Source organism: Dama dama, unplaced genomic scaffold, assembly GCF_033118175.1.
Source record: "Dama dama isolate Ldn47 unplaced genomic scaffold, ASM3311817v1 ptg000064l, whole genome shotgun sequence".
Lineage (NCBI taxonomy): Eukaryota > Metazoa > Chordata > Mammalia > Artiodactyla > Cervidae > Dama > Dama dama.
Genome location: NW_026870889.1, coordinates 196,769 through 214,656, shown reverse-complemented (window position 1 = coordinate 214,656; position 17,888 = coordinate 196,769).

Here is a 17,888-nt window from a genome sequence, read left to right as displayed (position 1 = left end):
AAAAATAGGAGGAAAATTAAACGGTGTTGAAAAAAATGAAGAGCCTGAAAACGTGTGAAAAATATGAAGAGCTTCAAAAGGTGTGAAAAATATGAAGAGCTTCAAAAGGTGTCATAAATGAGATGAGCATGAAATGGTCTGAAAAATAGGAGCAGCATGAAGCGGTGTTGAAAAACATGAAGAGCCTGAAAAGGAGTGAAAATTATGAAGAGAATCAAAAGGTGTCAAAAATATGTGGAGCATGAATCGGTCTGAAAAATAGGAGGAGCATGAAGCGGTGTTTAAAAACATGAAGAGCCTGAAAATTTGTGAAAAATATGAAGAGCTTCAAAAGGTGTCAAAAATATGAGGAGCATGAAACGGTCTGAAAAATAGGAGGAGCATGAAAAGGTGTTGAAAAAAATGAAAAGCCTGAAAAGTTGTGAAAAATAAGAAGAACTTCAAAAGGTGTGAAAAATATTAGGAGCATGAAACGCTTGAAAAATAGGAGGAGCATGAAGCGGTGTTGAAAAACATGAAGAGCCTGAAAACGTGTGAAAAATATGAAGAGCTTCAAAACTTGTCAAAATTATGAGGAGCATGAACCGGTCTGAAAAATAGGAGGAGCATGAAGCGGTGTTGAAAAACATGAAGAGCCTGAAAATGTGTGAAAAATATGAAGAGCTTCAAAATGTGTCAAAAATATGAGGAGCATTAAAAGGTCTGAAAAACAGGAGCAGCATGAAACAGTGTTGAAAAACATGAAGAGCCTAAAAGGTGTGAAAAAGTTGAAGAGCTTCAAAAGGTGTCAAAAATATGAGGATCATGAAACTGTCTAAAAAATAGGAGGAGCATGAAGCGGTGTTGAAAAATATGAAGAGCATGAAAAGGTGTGAATAATATGAAGAGCTTCAATATGTGTCAAAAATATGAGGAGCATAAAAAGGTCTGAAATACAGGAGGAGCATGAAATGGTGTTCAAAAACATGAAGAGAATGAAAAGGTGGGAAAAACATGAAGATCTTCAAAAGGTGTGAAATACATGAGGATCATGAAACTGTCTAAAAAATAGGAGGAGCATGAAGCGGTGTTGAAAAATATGAAGAGCATGAAAAGGTGTGAATAATATGAAGAGCTTCAATATGTGTCAAAAATATGAGGAGCATAAAAAGGTCTGAAATACAGGAGGAGCATGAAATGGTGTTCAAAAACATGAAGAGAATGAAAAGGTGGGAAAATTATGAAGATCTTCAAAAGGTGTGAAATACATGAGGAGCATGAAACGGTCTGAAAAATTGGACGAGCATGATACGGTGTTGAAAAACATGAAGAGCATTAAAAGTGTGAAAAATAAAAAGAGCTTCAAAAGCTGTCAAAAATATGAGGAACAAGAAACGGTATGAAAAATATGAGGAGCATGAAATGGTCTGAAAAATAAGAGGAGCATGAAGCGGTGTTCAAAAACATGAAGAGCCTGAAAAGGTGTGAAAAATATGAAGAGATTCAAAAGGTGTAAAAATTATGAGGAGCATGAAACAGTCTGAATAATAGAAGGAGCATGAAGCGGTTTTGAAAATCATGAAGAGCCTGAAAAGGTGAGAAAAATATGAAGAGTTTCAAAAGGTGTCAAAAATATGAGGAGCATGAAACATTTTGAAAAATAGGAGGAGCATGAACCGGTGTTGAAAAAGATGAAGAGTCTGAAAAGGTGTAATATATATGAAGAGCTTCAAAAGGTGTCAAAAATATGAGGAGTATGAAACGGTCTGAAAAAAAAGGAGAAGCATGAAGCGGTGTTCAAAAACATGAAGAGCCTGAAAAGTTGTGAAAAATATGAAGAGCTTCAAAAGGTGTGAAATGCGTGAGGTGCATGAAACGGTCTGAAAATTAGGAGGAGCATGAAGCGGTGTTGAAAAACGTGAAGAGCCTGAAAAGTTGTGAAAAATATGAAGAGCTTCAAAAGGCGTCAAAAATATGAGGAGCATGACAGGGTCTGAAAAATAGGAGGAGAATGAAGCGGTGTTGAAAAACATGAGGAGCCTGAAAACGTGTGAAAAATATGAAGTGCTTCAAAAGGTGTCAAAATTATGAGGAGCATGAACCGGTCTGAAAAATTGGAGGAGCATGAAGTGGTGTTCAAAAACATGAAGAGCCTGAAAAGGTGTGAAGAATATGAAGAGCTTCAAAATGTTTCAAAAATATGAGGGGCATGAAAAAGTCTGAAAAATAGGAGGAGCATGAAGCGGTGTGCAAAAACATGAAGAGCCTGAAATGGTGTGAAAAATATGAAGAACTTCAAAAGGTGTCAAAAATATGAGGAGCATGGAACGGACTGAAAAATCGGAGGAGCATGAAGCAGTGTTGAAAAACATAAAGAGCCTGAAAAGGTGTAAAAAATATGAAGAGCTTCAAAGGGTGTGAAATACATGAGGAGCATTAAAAGATCTCAAATTTGGAGGAGCATGAAGCGTTGTTCAAAAAAATTAAGAGCCTGAAAATGTGTGAAAAATATGAAGCGCTTCAAAAGATGTGAAAAATAGGAGGAGCATGAAGCGGTGTTGAAAAACATGAAGAGCCTGAAAAGGTGTGAAAAATAAGAAGAGCTTCAAAAGTTGTCAAAATTATGAGGAGCATGAAACTGTCTGAATAATAGGAGGAGAATGAAACGGTGTTCAAAAAGTTGAAGAGCCTGAAAAGATGTGAAAAACATGAAGAGCTTCAAAAGGTGTCAAAAATATGAGGAGCATGAAACGGTCTGAAAAATAGGAGGAGCATGAAAAGGTGTTGAAAAAAATGAAAAGCCTGAAAAGTTGTGAAAAATAAGAAGAACTTCAAAAGGTGTGAAAAATATTAGGAGCATGAAACGCTTGAAAAATAGGAGGAGCATGAAGCGGTGTTGAAAAACATGAAGAGCCTGAAAACGTGTGAAAAATATGAAGAGCTTCAAAACTTGTCAAAATTATGAGGAGCATGAACCGGTCTGAAAAATAGGAGGAGCATGAAGCGGTGTTGAAAAACATGAAGAGCCTGAAAATGTGTGAAAAATATGAAGAGCTTCAAAATGTGTCAAAAATATGAGGAGCATTAAAAGGTCTGAAAAATAGGAGGAGCATGAAACAGTGTTGAAAAACATGAAGAGCCTAAAAGGTGTGAAAAAGATGAAGAGCTTCAAAAGGTGTCAAAAATATGAGGATCATGAAACTGTCTAAAAAATAGGAGGAGCATGAAGCGGTGTTGAAAAATATGAAGAGCATGAAAAGGTGTGAATAATATGAAGAGCTTCAATATGTGTCAAAAATATGAGGAGCATAAAAAGGTCTGAAATACAGGAGGAGCATGAAATGGTGTTCAAAAACATGAAGAGAATGAAAAGGTGGGAAAATTATGAAGATCTTCAAAAGGTGTGAAATACATGAGGAGCATGAAACGGTCTGAAAAATTGGACGAGCATGATACGGTGTTGAAAAACATGAAGAGCATTAAAAGTGTGAAAAATAAAAAGAGCTTCAAAAGCTGTCAAAAATATGAGGAACAAGAAACGGTATGAAAAATATGAGGAGCATGAAACGGTCTGAAAAATAAGAGGAGCATGAAGCGGTGTTCAAAAACATGAAGAGCCTGAAAAGGTGTGAAAAATATGAAGAGATTCAAAAGGTGTAAAAATTATGAGGAGCATGAAACAATCTGAACAATAGAAGGAGCATGAAGCGGTTTCGAAAATCATGAAGAGCCTGAAAAGGTGCGAAAAATATGAAGAGTTTCAAAAGGTGTCAAAAATATGAGGAGCATGAAACATTCTGAAAAATAGGAGGAGCATGAACCGGTGTTGAAAAAGATGAAGAGTCTGAAAAGGTGTAAAATATATGAAGAGCTTCAAAAGGTGTCAAAAATATGAGGAGTATGAAACGGTCTGAAAAAAAGGAGAAGCATGAAGCGGTGTTCAAAAACATGAAGAGCCTGAAAAGGTGTGAAAAATATGAAGAGCTTCAAAAGGTGTGAAATACGTGAGGTGCATGAAACGGTCTGAAAATTAGGAGGAGCATGAAGCGGTGTTGAAAAACGTGAAGAGCCTGAAAAGTTGTGAAAAATATGAAGAGCTTCAAAAGGTGTCAAAAATATGAGGAGCATGAAACGGTCTGAAAAATAGGAGGAGAATGAAGCGGTGTTGAAAAACATGAAGAGCCTGAAAACGTGTGAAAAATATGAAGTGCTTCAAAAGGTGTCAAAATTATGAGGAGCATGAAACAGTCTGAAAAATAGGAGGAGCATGAAGTGGTGTTCAAAAACATGAAGAGCCTGAAAAGGTGTGAAGAATATGAAGAGCTTCAAAATGTTTCAAAAATATGAGGGGCATGAAAAAGTCTGAAAAATAGGAGGAGCATGAAGCGGTGTGCAAAAACATGAAGAGCCTGAAATGGTGTGAAAAATATGAAGAACTTCAAAAGGTGTCAAAAATATGAGGAGCATGGAACGGACTGAAAAATCAGAGGAGCATGAAGCAGTGTTGAAAAACATAAAGAGCCTGAAAAGGTGCAAAAAATATGAAGAGCTTCAAAGGGTGTGAAATACATGAGGAGCATTAAAAGATCTCAAATATAGGAGGAGTATGAAGCGTTGTTCAAAAAAATTAAGAGCCTGAAAATGTGTGAAAAATATGAAGAGCTTCAAAACTTGTCAAAATTATGAGGAGCATGAACCGGTCTGAAAAATAGGAGGAGCATGAAGCGGTGTTGAAAAACATGAAGAGCCTGAAAATGTGTGAAAAATATGAAGAGCTTCAAAATGTGTCAAAAATATGAGGAGCATTAAAATGTCTGAAAAACAGGAGCAGCATGAAACAGTGTTGAAAAACATGAAGAGCCTAAAAGGTGTGAAAAAGTTGAAGAGCTTCAAAAGGTGTCAAAAATATGAGGATCATGAAACTGTCTAAAAAATAGGAGGAGCATGAAGCGGTGTTGAAAAATATGAAGAGCATGAAAAGGTGTGAATAATATGAAGAGCTTCAATATGTGTCAAAAATATGAGGAGCATAAAAAGGTCTGAAATACAGGAGGAGCATGAAATGGTGTTCAAAAACATGAAGAGAATGAAAAGGTGGGAAAAACATGAAGATCTTCAAAAGGTGTGAAATACATGAGGATCATGAAACTGTCTAAAAAATAGGAGGAGCATGAAGCGGTGTTGAAAAATATGAAGAGCATGAAAAGGTGTGAATAATATGAAGAGCTTCAATATGTGTCAAAAATATGAGGAGCATAAAAAGGTCTGAAATACAGGAGGAGCATGAAATGGTGTTCAAAAACATGAAGAGAATGAAAAGGTGGGAAAATTATGAAGATCTTCAAAAGGTGTGAAATACATGAGGAGCATGAAACGGTCTGAAAAATTGGACGAGCATGATACGGTGTTGAAAAACATGAAGAGCATTAAAAGTGTGAAAAATAAAAAGAGCTTCAAAAGCTGTCAAAAATATGAGGAACAAGAAACGGTATGAAAAATATGAGGAGCATGAAATGGTCTGAAAAATAAGAGGAGCATGAAGCGGTGTTCAAAAACATGAAGAGCCTGAAAAGGTGTGAAAAATATGAAGAGATTCAAAAGGTGTAAAAATTATGAGGAGCATGAAACAGTCTGAATAATAGAAGGAGCATGAAGCGGTTTTGAAAATCATGAAGAGCCTGAAAAGGTGAGAAAAATATGAAGAGTTTCAAAAGGTGTCAAAAATATGAGGAGCATGAAACATTTTGAAAAATAGGAGGAGCATGAACCGGTGTTGAAAAAGATGAAGAGTCTGAAAAGGTGTAATATATATGAAGAGCTTCAAAAGGTGTCAAAAATATGAGGAGTATGAAACGGTCTGAAAAAAAAGGAGAAGCATGAAGCGGTGTTCAAAAACATGAAGAGCCTGAAAAGTTGTGAAAAATATGAAGAGCTTCAAAAGGTGTGAAATGCGTGAGGTGCATGAAACGGTCTGAAAATTAGGAGGAGCATGAAGCGGTGTTGAAAAACGTGAAGAGCCTGAAAAGTTGTGAAAAATATGAAGAGCTTCAAAAGGCGTCAAAAATATGAGGAGCATGACAGGGTCTGAAAAATAGGAGGAGAATGAAGCGGTGTTGAAAAACATGAGGAGCCTGAAAACGTGTGAAAAATATGAAGTGCTTCAAAAGGTGTCAAAATTATGAGGAGCATGAACCGGTCTGAAAAATTGGAGGAGCATGAAGTGGTGTTCAAAAACATGAAGAGCCTGAAAAGGTGTGAAGAATATGAAGAGCTTCAAAATGTTTCAAAAATATGAGGGGCATGAAAAAGTCTGAAAAATAGGAGGAGCATGAAGCGGTGTGCAAAAACATGAAGAGCCTGAAATGGTGTGAAAAATATGAAGAACTTCAAAAGGTGTCAAAAATATGAGGAGCATGGAACGGACTGAAAAATCGGAGGAGCATGAAGCAGTGTTGAAAAACATAAAGAGCCTGAAAAGGTGTAAAAAATATGAAGAGCTTCAAAGGGTGTGAAATACATGAGGAGCATTAAAAGATCTCAAATTTGGAGGAGCATGAAGCGTTGTTCAAAAAAATTAAGAGCCTGAAAATGTGTGAAAAATATGAAGCGCTTCAAAAGATGTGAAAAATAGGAGGAGCATGAAGCGGTGTTGAAAAACATGAAGAGCCTGAAAAGGTGTGAAAAATAAGAAGAGCTTCAAAAGTTGTCAAAATTATGAGGAGCATGAAACTGTCTGAATAATAGGAGGAGAATGAAACGGTGTTCAAAAAGTTGAAGAGCCTGAAAAGATGTGAAAAACATGAAGAGCTTCAAAAGGTGTCAAAAATATGAGGAGCATGAAACGGTCTGAAAAATAGGAGGAGCATGAAAAGGTGTTGAAAAAAATGAAAAGCCTGAAAAGTTGTGAAAAATAAGAAGAACTTCAAAAGGTGTGAAAAATATTAGGAGCATGAAACGCTTGAAAAATAGGAGGAGCATGAAGCGGTGTTGAAAAACATGAAGAGCCTGAAAACGTGTGAAAAATATGAAGAGCTTCAAAACTTGTCAAAATTATGAGGAGCATGAACCGGTCTGAAAAATAGGAGGAGCATGAAGCGGTGTTGAAAAACATGAAGAGCCTGAAAATGTGTGAAAAATATGAAGAGCTTCAAAATGTGTCAAAAATATGAGGAGCATTAAAAGGTCTGAAAAATAGGAGGAGCATGAAACAGTGTTGAAAAACATGAAGAGCCTAAAAGGTGTGAAAAAGATGAAGAGCTTCAAAAGGTGTCAAAAATATGAGGATCATGAAACTGTCTAAAAAATAGGAGGAGCATGAAGCGGTGTTGAAAAATATGAAGAGCATGAAAAGGTGTGAATAATATGAAGAGCTTCAATATGTGTCAAAAATATGAGGAGCATAAAAAGGTCTGAAATACAGGAGGAGCATGAAATGGTGTTCAAAAACATGAAGAGAATGAAAAGGTGGGAAAATTATGAAGATCTTCAAAAGGTGTGAAATACATGAGGAGCATGAAACGGTCTGAAAAATTGGACGAGCATGATACGGTGTTGAAAAACATGAAGAGCATTAAAAGTGTGAAAAATAAAAAGAGCTTCAAAAGCTGTCAAAAATATGAGGAACAAGAAACGGTATGAAAAATATGAGGAGCATGAAACGGTCTGAAAAATAAGAGGAGCATGAAGCGGTGTTCAAAAACATGAAGAGCCTGAAAAGGTGTGAAAAATATGAAGAGATTCAAAAGGTGTAAAAATTATGAGGAGCATGAAACAATCTGAACAATAGAAGGAGCATGAAGCGGTTTCGAAAATCATGAAGAGCCTGAAAAGGTGCGAAAAATATGAAGAGTTTCAAAAGGTGTCAAAAATATGAGGAGCATGAAACATTCTGAAAAATAGGAGGAGCATGAACCGGTGTTGAAAAAGATGAAGAGTCTGAAAAGGTGTAATATATATGAAGAGCTTCAAAAGGTGTCAAAAATATGAGGAGTATGAAACGGTCTGAAAAAAAGGAGAAGCATGAAGCGGTGTTCAAAAACATGAAGAGCCTGAAAAGGTGTGAAAAATATGAAGAGCTTCAAAAGGTGTGAAATACGTGAGGTGCATGAAACGGTCTGAAAATTAGGAGGAGCATGAAGCGGTGTTGAAAAACGTGAAGAGCCTGAAAAGTTGTGAAAAATATGAAGAGCTTCAAAAGGTGTCAAAAATATGAGGAGCATGAAACGGTCTGAAAAATAGGAGGAGAATGAAGCGGTGTTGAAAAACATGAAGAGCCTGAAAACGTGTGAAAAATATGAAGTGCTTCAAAAGGTGTCAAAATTATGAGGAGCATGAAACAGTCTGAAAAATAGGAGGAGCATGAAGTGGTGTTCAAAAACATGAAGAGCCTGAAAAGGTGTGAAGAATATGAAGAGCTTCAAAATGTTTCAAAAATATGAGGGGCATGAAAAAGTCTGAAAAATAGGAGGAGCATGAAGCGGTGTGCAAAAACATGAAGAGCCTGAAATGGTGTGAAAAATATGAAGAACTTCAAAAGGTGTCAAAAATATGAGGAGCATGGAACGGACTGAAAAATCAGAGGAGCATGAAGCAGTGTTGAAAAACATAAAGAGCCTGAAAAGGTGCAAAAAATATGAAGAGCTTCAAAGGGTGTGAAATACATGAGGAGCATTAAAAGATCTCAAATATAGGAGGAGTATGAAGCGTTGTTCAAAAAAATTAAGAGCCTGAAAATGTGTGAAAAATATGAAGAGCTTCAAAAGGTGTGAAAAATAGGAGGAGCATGAAGCGGTGTTGAAAATCATGAAGAGCCTGAAAAGGTGTGAAAAATAAGAAGAGCTTCAAAAGTTGTCAAAATTATGAGGAGCATGAAACTGTCTGAATAATAGGAGGAGCATGAAACGGTGTTCAAAAAGTTGAAGAGCCTGAAAAGTGGTGAATAATATGAAGAACTTCAAAGGTGTCAAAAACATGAGGATCATGAAACGGTCTGAAAAATAGGAGGAGCATTAAGCGGTGTAGAAAAATATGAAGAGCCTGAAAAGATGTGAAAAACATGAAGAGCTTCAAAAGGTGTCAAAAATATGAGGAGCATGAAACATTCTGAAAAATAGGAGGAGCATGAAAAGGTGTTGAAAAAAATGAAAAGCCTGAAAAGTTGTGAAAAATAAGAAGAACTTCAAAAGGTGTGAAAAATATTAGGAGCATGAAACGCTCTGAAAAATAGGAGGAGCATGAAGCGGTGTTGAAAAACATGAAGAGCCTGAAAACGTGTGAAAAATATGAAGAGCTTCAAATATGTCAAAATTATGAGGAGCATGAACCGGTCTGAAAAATAGGAGGAGCATGAAGCGGTGTTGAAAAACATGAAGAGCCTGAAAATGTGTCAAAAATATGAGGAGCATTAAAAGGTCTGAAAAATAGGAGGAGCATGAAACAGTGTTGAAAAACGTGAAGAGCCTAAAAGGTGTGAAAAAGATGAAGAGCTTCAAAAGGTGTCAAAAATATGAGGATCATGAAACTGTCTAAAAAATAGGAGGAGCATGAAGCGGTGTTGAAAAATATGAAGAGCATGAAAAGGTGTGAATAATATGAAGAGCTTCAATATGTGTCAAAAATATGAGGAGCATAAAAAGGTCTGAAATACAGGAGGAGCATGAAATGGTGTTCAAAAACATGAAGAGAATGAAAAGGTGGGAAAATTATGAAGATCTTCAAAAGGTGTGAAATACATGAGGAGCATGAAACGGTCTGAAAAATTGGACGAGCATGATACGGTGTTGAAAAACATGAAGAGCATTAAAAGTGTGAAAAATAAAAAGAGCTTCAAAAGCTGTCAAAAATATGAGGAACAAGAAACGGTATGAAAAATATGAGGAGCATGAAACGGTCTGAAAAATAAGAGGAGCATGAAGCGGTGTTCAAAAACATGAAGAGCTTGAAAAGTTGTGAAAAATATGAAGAGCTTCAAAAGGTGTCAAAAATATGAGGAGCATGAAACTGTCTGAAAAATAGGAGGAGAATGAAGCGGTGTTGAAAAACATGAAGAGCCTGAAAACGTGTGAAAAATATGAAGTGCTTCAAAAGGTGTCAAAATTATGAGGAGCATGAACCGGTCTGAAAAATAGGAGGAGCATGAAGCGGTGTTCAAAAACATGAAGAGCCTGAAAAGGTGTGAAATATATGAAGAGCTTCAAAAGGTGTCAAAAAAATGAGGAGCATGAAATGGTCTGCTAAATAGGAGGAGCATGAAACGGTGTTGAAATACATGAAGAGCCTGAAAATGTGTGAAAAATATGAAGAGCTTCAAAAGGTGTGAAATACAAGAGGAGAATGAAACGGTCTGAAAATAGTAGGACCATGAAGTGGTGTTCAAAAACATGAAGAGCCTGAAAAGTTTTGAAAAATATGAAAAGCTTCAAAAGGTGTGAAATACATGAGGAGCATGAAACTGTCTGAAAAATACGGGGAGCATGAAGCGGTGTGCAAAAACATGAAGAACCTGAAAAGGTGTGAATAATAAGAAGATCTTCAAAAGGTGTCAAATATATGAAGAGCATAAAACGGTCTGAAAAATAGGAGGAGCATGAAGCGGTGTGCAAAAACATGAAGAGCCTGAAAATTTGTGAAAAATATGAAAAGCCTCAAAAGGTGTCAAAAATATGAGGAGCATGAAACGGTCTGAAAAATAGGAGGAGCATGAAACGGTATTCAAAAACATGAAGAGCCTGAAAATTTGCGAAAAATATGAAAAGCCTCAAAAGGTGTCAAAAATATGAGGAGCAGGAAACGGTCTGAAAAATAGGAGAAGCATGAAGTGTTCTTCAAAACCATGAAGAGCCTGAAAAGGTGTGAAAAATATGAAGAGCTTCAAAAGGTGTCAAATATATGAGGAGCATGAAACGGTCTGAAAAATAGAAGGAGCATGAAGCAGTGTTCAAAATCATGAAGAGCCTGAAAAGGTGTAAGAAATATGAAGAGCTTCAAAAGGTGTCAAAAATATGAGGAGTATGAAATGGTATGAAAAATAGGAGCAGTATGAAACGGTGTTCAAAAACATGAAGAGCCTGAAAAGGTGTGAAAAATATGAAGAACTTCAAAAGGTGTCAAATATATGAGGAGCATGAAACGGTCTGAAAAATAGGAGGAGCACCAAGTGGTGTTGAAAAACATGAAGAGCATGAAAAGGTGTGAAAAGTATGATCGCTTCAAAAGGTCACAAAAATATGAGGAGCATGAAACGGTGTTCAAAAATATGAAGAGCCTGAAAAGATGTGAAAAACATGAAGAGCTTCAAAAGGTGTCAAAAATATGAGGAGCATGAAACGGTCTGAAAAATAGGAGAAGCATGAAAAGGTGTTGAAAAAAATGAAAAGCCTGAAAAGTTGTGAAAAATAAGAAGAACTTCAAAAGGTGTGAAAAATATTAGGAGCATGAAACGCTCTGAAAAATAGGAGGAGCATGAAGCGGTGTTGAAAAACATGAAGAGCCTGAAAACGTGTGAAAAATATGAAGAGCTTCAAAAGTTGTCAAAATTATGAGGAGCATGAACCGGTCTGAAAAATAGGAGGAGCATGAAGCGGTGTTGAAAAACATGAAGAGCCTGAAAATGTGTGAAAAATATGAAGAGCTTCAAAATGTGTCAAAAATATGAGGAGCATTAAAAGGTCTGAAAAATAGGAGGAGCATGAAACAGTGTTGAAAAACATGAAGAGCCTAAAAGGTGTGAAAAAGATGAAGAGCTTCAAAAGGTGTCAAAAATATGAGGATCATGAAACTGTCTAAAAAATAGGAGGAGCATGAAGCGGTGTTGAAAAATATGAAGAGCATGTAAAGGTGTGAATAATATGAAGAGCTTCAATATGTGTCAAAAATATGAGGAGCATAAAAAGGTCTGAAATACAGGAGGAGCTTAAAATGGTGTTCAAAAACATGAAGAGAATGAAAAGGTGGGAAAATTATGAAGATCTTCAAAAGGTGTGAAATACATGAGGAGCATGAAACGGTCTGAAAAATTGGACGAGCATGATACGGTGTTGAAAAACATGAAGAGAATTAAAAGTGTGAAAAATAAAAAGAGCTTCAAAAGCTGTCAAAAATATGAGGAACAAGAAACGGTATGAAAAATATGAGGAGCATGAAACGGTCTGAAAAATAAGAGGAGCATGAAGCGGTGTTCAAAAACATGAAGAGCCTGAAAAGGTGTGAAAAATATGAAGAGATTCAAAAGGTGTAAAAATTATGAGGAGCATGAAACAGTCTGAAAATAGAAGGAGCATGAAGCGGTTTTGAAAATCATGAAGAGCCTGAAAAGGTGTGAAAAGTATGATCGCTTCAAAAGGTCACAAAAATATGAGGAGCATGAAACGGTGTTCAAAAATATGAAGAGCCTGAAAAGGTGTGAAAAATATGAAGAGATTCAAATGCTGTCAAAAATATGAGGAGGTTGAAACGGTCTGAAAAATAGGAGGAGCATAAAGAGGTGTTGAAAAACATGAAGAGCCTGAAAAGGTGTGAAAAATATGAAGAGCTTCAAAAGGTGTCAAATATATGAGGAGCATGAAACGGTCCGAAAAACAGGAGGAGCATGAAGTGGTGTTGAAAAACATGAAGAGCCTAAAAAGGTGTGAAAAATATGAAGAGCTTCAAATGTGAGAAAAATATGAGGAGAATGAAACGGTCTGAAATTTAGGAGGAGCATGAAGCGGTGTTGAAAAACATGAAGAGCCTGAAAACGTGTGAAAAATATGAAGAGCTTCAAAAGGTGTGAAAAATATGAAGAGCTTCTAAAGGTGTCGAAAATAAGATGAGATGAAACGGTCTGAAAAATAGGAGGAGCATGAGGTGGTGTTGAAAAACATGAAGTGTTTGAAATGGTGTGAAATATATGAACAGCTTCAAAAGGTTTGAAAAATATGAGCAGCTTCAAAAGGTGTCAATAATATGAGGAGATTGAAACGGTCTGAAAAATATGAGGAGCATGAAGCGATGTTCAAAAACATGAAGAGCCTGAAAAGATGTGAAAAACATGAAGAGCTTCAAAAGGTGTCAAAAATATGAGGGGCATGAAATGGTATGAAAAATAGGAGGAGCATGAAGCGGTGTTCAAAACATGAAGAGCCTGAAAAGTTGTGAAAAATATGAAGAGCTTCAAAAGGTGTCAAAAATATGAGGAGCATGAAACGTTCTGAAAAATATGATGAGCATGAAAAGGTTTTGCAAATCATGAAGAGCCTGAAAAAGTGTGAAAAATATGAAGAGCTTCAAAAGGTGTGAAAAATAGGAAGAGCTTCAAAAGGTGTCATAAATGAGATGAGCATGAAACGGTCTGAAAAATAGGAGGAGCATGAAGATGTGTTCAAAAACATGAAGAGCCTGAAAAGGTGTGAAATATATGAAGAGCTTCAAAAGGTGTCAAAAAAATGAGGAGCATGAAATGGTCTGCTAAATAGGAGGAGCATGAAGCGGTGTGCAAAAACATGAAGAGCCTGAAAATTTGTGAAAAATATGAAAAGCCTCAAAAGGTGTCAAAAATATGAGGAGCATGAAACGGTCTGAAAAATAGGAGGAGCATGAAACGGTATTCAAAAACATGAAGAGCCTGAAAATTTGTGAAAAATATGAAAAGTCTAAAAACGTGTCAAAAATATGAGGAGCAGGAAACGGTCTGAAAAATAAGAGAAGCATGAAGTGTTCTTCAAAACCATGAAGAGCCTGAAAAGGTGTGAAAAATATTAAGAGCTGCAAAAGGTGGCAAATATATGAGGAGCATGAAACGGTCTGAAAAATAGAAGGAGCATGAAGCGGTGTTCAAAATCATGAAGAGCATGAAAAGGTGTAAAAATATGAAGAGCTTCAAAAGGTGTCAAAAATATGAGGAGTATGAAATGGTATGAAAAATAGGAGCAGCATGAAACGGTGTTCAAAAACATGAAGAGCCTGAAAAGGTGTGAAAAATATGAAGAGCTTCAAATGCTGTCAAAAATATGAGGAGGTTGAAACGGTCTGAAAAACAGGAGGAGCATGAAGTGGTGTTGAAAAACATGAAGAGCCTGAAAAGGTGTGAAAAATATGAAGAGCTTCAAATGTGAGAAAAATATGAGGAGAATGAAACGGTCTGAAATTTAGGAGGAGCAGGAAGCGGTGTTGAAAACATGAAGAGCCTGAAAACGTGTGAAAAATATGAAGAGCTTCAAAAGGTGTGAAAAATATGAAGAGCTTCCAAAGGTGTTGAAAATAAGATGAGATGAAACGGTCTGAAAAATAGGAGGAGCATGAGGGGGTGTTGAAAAACATGAAGTGTTTGAAAAGGTGTGAAATATATGAACAGCTTCAAAAGGTGTGAAAAATATGAGCAGCTTCAAAACGTGTCAATAATATGAGGAGATTGAAACGGTCTGAAAAACAGGAGGAGCATGAAACAATGTTGAAAAACATGAAGAGCCTTAAAAGGTGTGAAAAATATGACGAGCTTCAAATGGTGTGAAATACATGAGGAGGATGAAACTGTCTGAAAAATACGAGGAGCATGAAGCGATGTTCAGAAACATGAAGAGCCTGAAAAGATTTGAAAAACTTGAAGAGCTTCAAAAGGTGTCAAAAATATGAGGAGCATGAAATGGTCTGAAAAATAGGAGGAGCATGAAGCGGTGTTCAAAACATGAAGAGCCTGAAAAGGTGTGAAAAATATGAAGAGCTTCAAAAGGTGTCAAATATATGAGGAGCATGAAACGGTCTGAAAAATAGAAGGAGCATGAAGCGGTGTTCAAAATCATGAAGAGCCTGAAAAGGTGTAAGAAATATGAAGAGCTTCAAAAGGTGTCAAAAATATGAGGAGTATGAAATGGTATGAAAAATAGGAGCAGCATGAAACGGTGTTCAAAAACATGAAGAGCCTGAAAAGGTGTGAAAAATATGAAGAACTTCAAAAGGTGTCAAATATATGAGGAGCATGAAACGGTCTGAAAAATAGGAGGAGCACCAAGTGGTGTTGAAAAACATGAAGAGCATGAAAAGGTGTGAAAAGTATGATCACTTCAAAAGGTCACAAAAATATGAGGAGCATGAAACGGTGTTCAAAAACATGAAGAGCCTGAAAAGGTGTGAAAAATATGAAGAGCTTCAAATGCTGTCAAAAATATGAGGAGGTTGAAACGGTCTGAAAAATAGGAGGAGCATAAAGAGGTGTTGAAAAACATGAAGAGCCTGTAAAGGTGTGAAAAATATGAAGAACTTCAAAAGCTGTCAAAAATATGAGGAGCATGAAACCGTGTGAAAAATAGGAGGAGCATGAAACGGTGTTCAAAAAAACGAAGAGCCTGAAAAGTTGTTGAAAATATGAAGAGCTTCAAAAGGTTTGAAAAACATGACGAGCATGAAACGGTGTGAAAAATATGAGGAGCTTGAATCGGTGTTCAAAAACATAAAAAGGCTGAAAAGGTGTGAAAAATATGAAGACCTTGAAAAGGTGTGAAAAATATGAGGAGCAAGAAACGGTCTGAAAAATAGGAGGAGCATGAAGTGGTGTACAAAAATATGAAGAGTCTGAAAAGGTGTGAAAAATATTAAGAATTTCAAATGTGTGAAAAATATGAGGAGCATGAAACAGTCTGAAAAATAGGAGGAACATGAAGCGGTGTTCAAAAACATGAAGATCCTGGAAAGTGTGAAAAATAAGAAGAGCTTCAAAAGGTGTCAAAAATATGAGGAGCATGAAACAGTCTCAAAAATAGGAGGAGCATGAAACGGTGTTCAAAAACATATAGACTCTGAAAAGGTGTGAAAAATATGAAGAACTTCAAAAGGTATTAAAAATATGAAGAGCTTGAAAAGGTGTCAAAAAGGAGAGGAGCATGAAACGGGGTTCAAAAACATGAAGAGCCTGAAAATGACTGAAAAATATGAAGAGCTTCATAATGTGTGAAAAAGATGAGGAGCACGAAATGGTCTGAAAAATAGGAGGAGCATGAAGCGGTGTTGAAAAACATTAAGACCCTGAAGAGGTGTGAAAATTATGAAGAACTTCAAAAGGTGTGAAAAATAAGAGAAACATGAAACAGTCTGAAAAATAGGAGGAGCATGAAACGGTGTTTAAAAGCATGAAGAGCCTGAAAAGATGTGAACAATATGAAGAGCTTCAAACGGTCTCAAAAATATGAGGAGCATGAAACGGTCTGAAAAATAGGAGGAGCATGAAGCGGTGATGAAAAACATGAAGAACCTGAAAAGGTGTGAAATATATGAAGAGCTAAAAAAGGTTTCAAAAATATGAGGAGCATGAAACGGTCTGAAAAATAGGAGGAGCATGAAGTGGTGTTGAAAAACATGAAGAGCCTGAAAAGGTGTGAAATATATGAAGAGCTAAAAAACGTTTCAAAAATATGAGGAGCATGAAACGGTATGAAAAATAGGAGGAGCATGAAATGGTGTTCAAAAACAGGAAGAGCCTAAAAAGATGTGAAAAATATGAATAGATTCAAAAGCTGTGAAAAACATGACGAGCATGAAACGGTCTGAAAAATAGGAGGAGCATGAAGTGGTGTTCAAAAACATCAAGAGCCTGAAAAGGTGTGAAAAATATGCAGAATTTCAAAATGTGTGAAATATATAAGGAGCATGAAACGCTTTGAAAAATAGGAGGAGCATGAAGCGGTGTTGAAAAACATGAAGAGCCTGAAAAGGTGTAATATATATGAAGAGCTTCAAAAGGTGTCAAAAATCTGAGGAGCATGAAACGGTCTGAAAAATAGGAGGAGCATGAAGCGGTGTTCAAAAATATGAAGAGCCTGAAAAGGTGAGAAAAATATGAAGAGCTTCAAACGGTGTCAAAAATATGAGGAGCATGAAACGGTCTGGAAAATAGTAGGGGCATGAAATGGTGTTGAAAAACATAAAGAGCCTGAAAAGGTGTGAAAAATATGAAGAGCTTCAAAAGGTGTCAAAAATCTGAGGAGCCTGAAACGGTCTGAAAAATAGGAGGAGCATGAAGCGGTGTTGAAAAACATGAAAAGCCTGAAAACTTGTGAAAAATATGAAGAGCTTCAAAAGGTGTGAAAAATATGAAGACCTTCAAAACGTGTCAAAAATGACAGGAGCATGAAACGGTCTGAAAAATGGGAGGAGCATGAAGTGGTGTTGAAAAACATGAAGAGCCTGAAAAGGTGGGAAAAATATGAAGAGCTTCAAAAGGTTTTCAAAAATATGAGGAGCGTGAAACCGTCTGGAAAATAGGAGGAGCATGAAACGCTGTTGAAAAACATGAAGAGCCTGAAAAGGTGTGAAAAATATGAATAGCTTCAAAACTAGTAAAAAACATGAGGAGCATGAAACTCTCTGCAAAATAGGAGGAGGATGAAGTGGTGTTTAAAAACATGAAGAGCTTGAAAAGGTGTAAAAAATATGAAGAGCTTAAAATGTGTGAAAAATATGAGGAGCATGAAACTGTCTGAAAAATAGGAGGAGCATGAAGCGGTGTTCAAAAACATGAAGAACCTGAAAAGATGTGAAAAATATGAAGAACTTCAAAATGTGTCAAAAATATGAGGAGCATTAAACATTCTGAAAAATAGGAGGAGCATGAACGGTGTTCAAAAACATGAAGAGCATGAAAAGGTTTGAAAAATACGAAAAGCTACAAAGCGTGTCAAAAAAATTAGGAGGATGAAACGGTCTGATAAATTGGAGGAGCATGAAGCGGTGTTGAAAAACATGAAGAGCCTGAAAAGGTGTGAAAAATATGAAGAGCTTCAAAAGTTTTTCAAAAATATGAGGAGCATGAAACAGTCTGTAAAATAGGAGGAGCATGAAACAGTTTGGAAAACAGGAGGAGCATGAAACGGTATTGAAAAACATGAAGAGCCTGAATATGTGTGAAATATATGAATAGTTTCAAAACGAGTAAAAAAATTAGG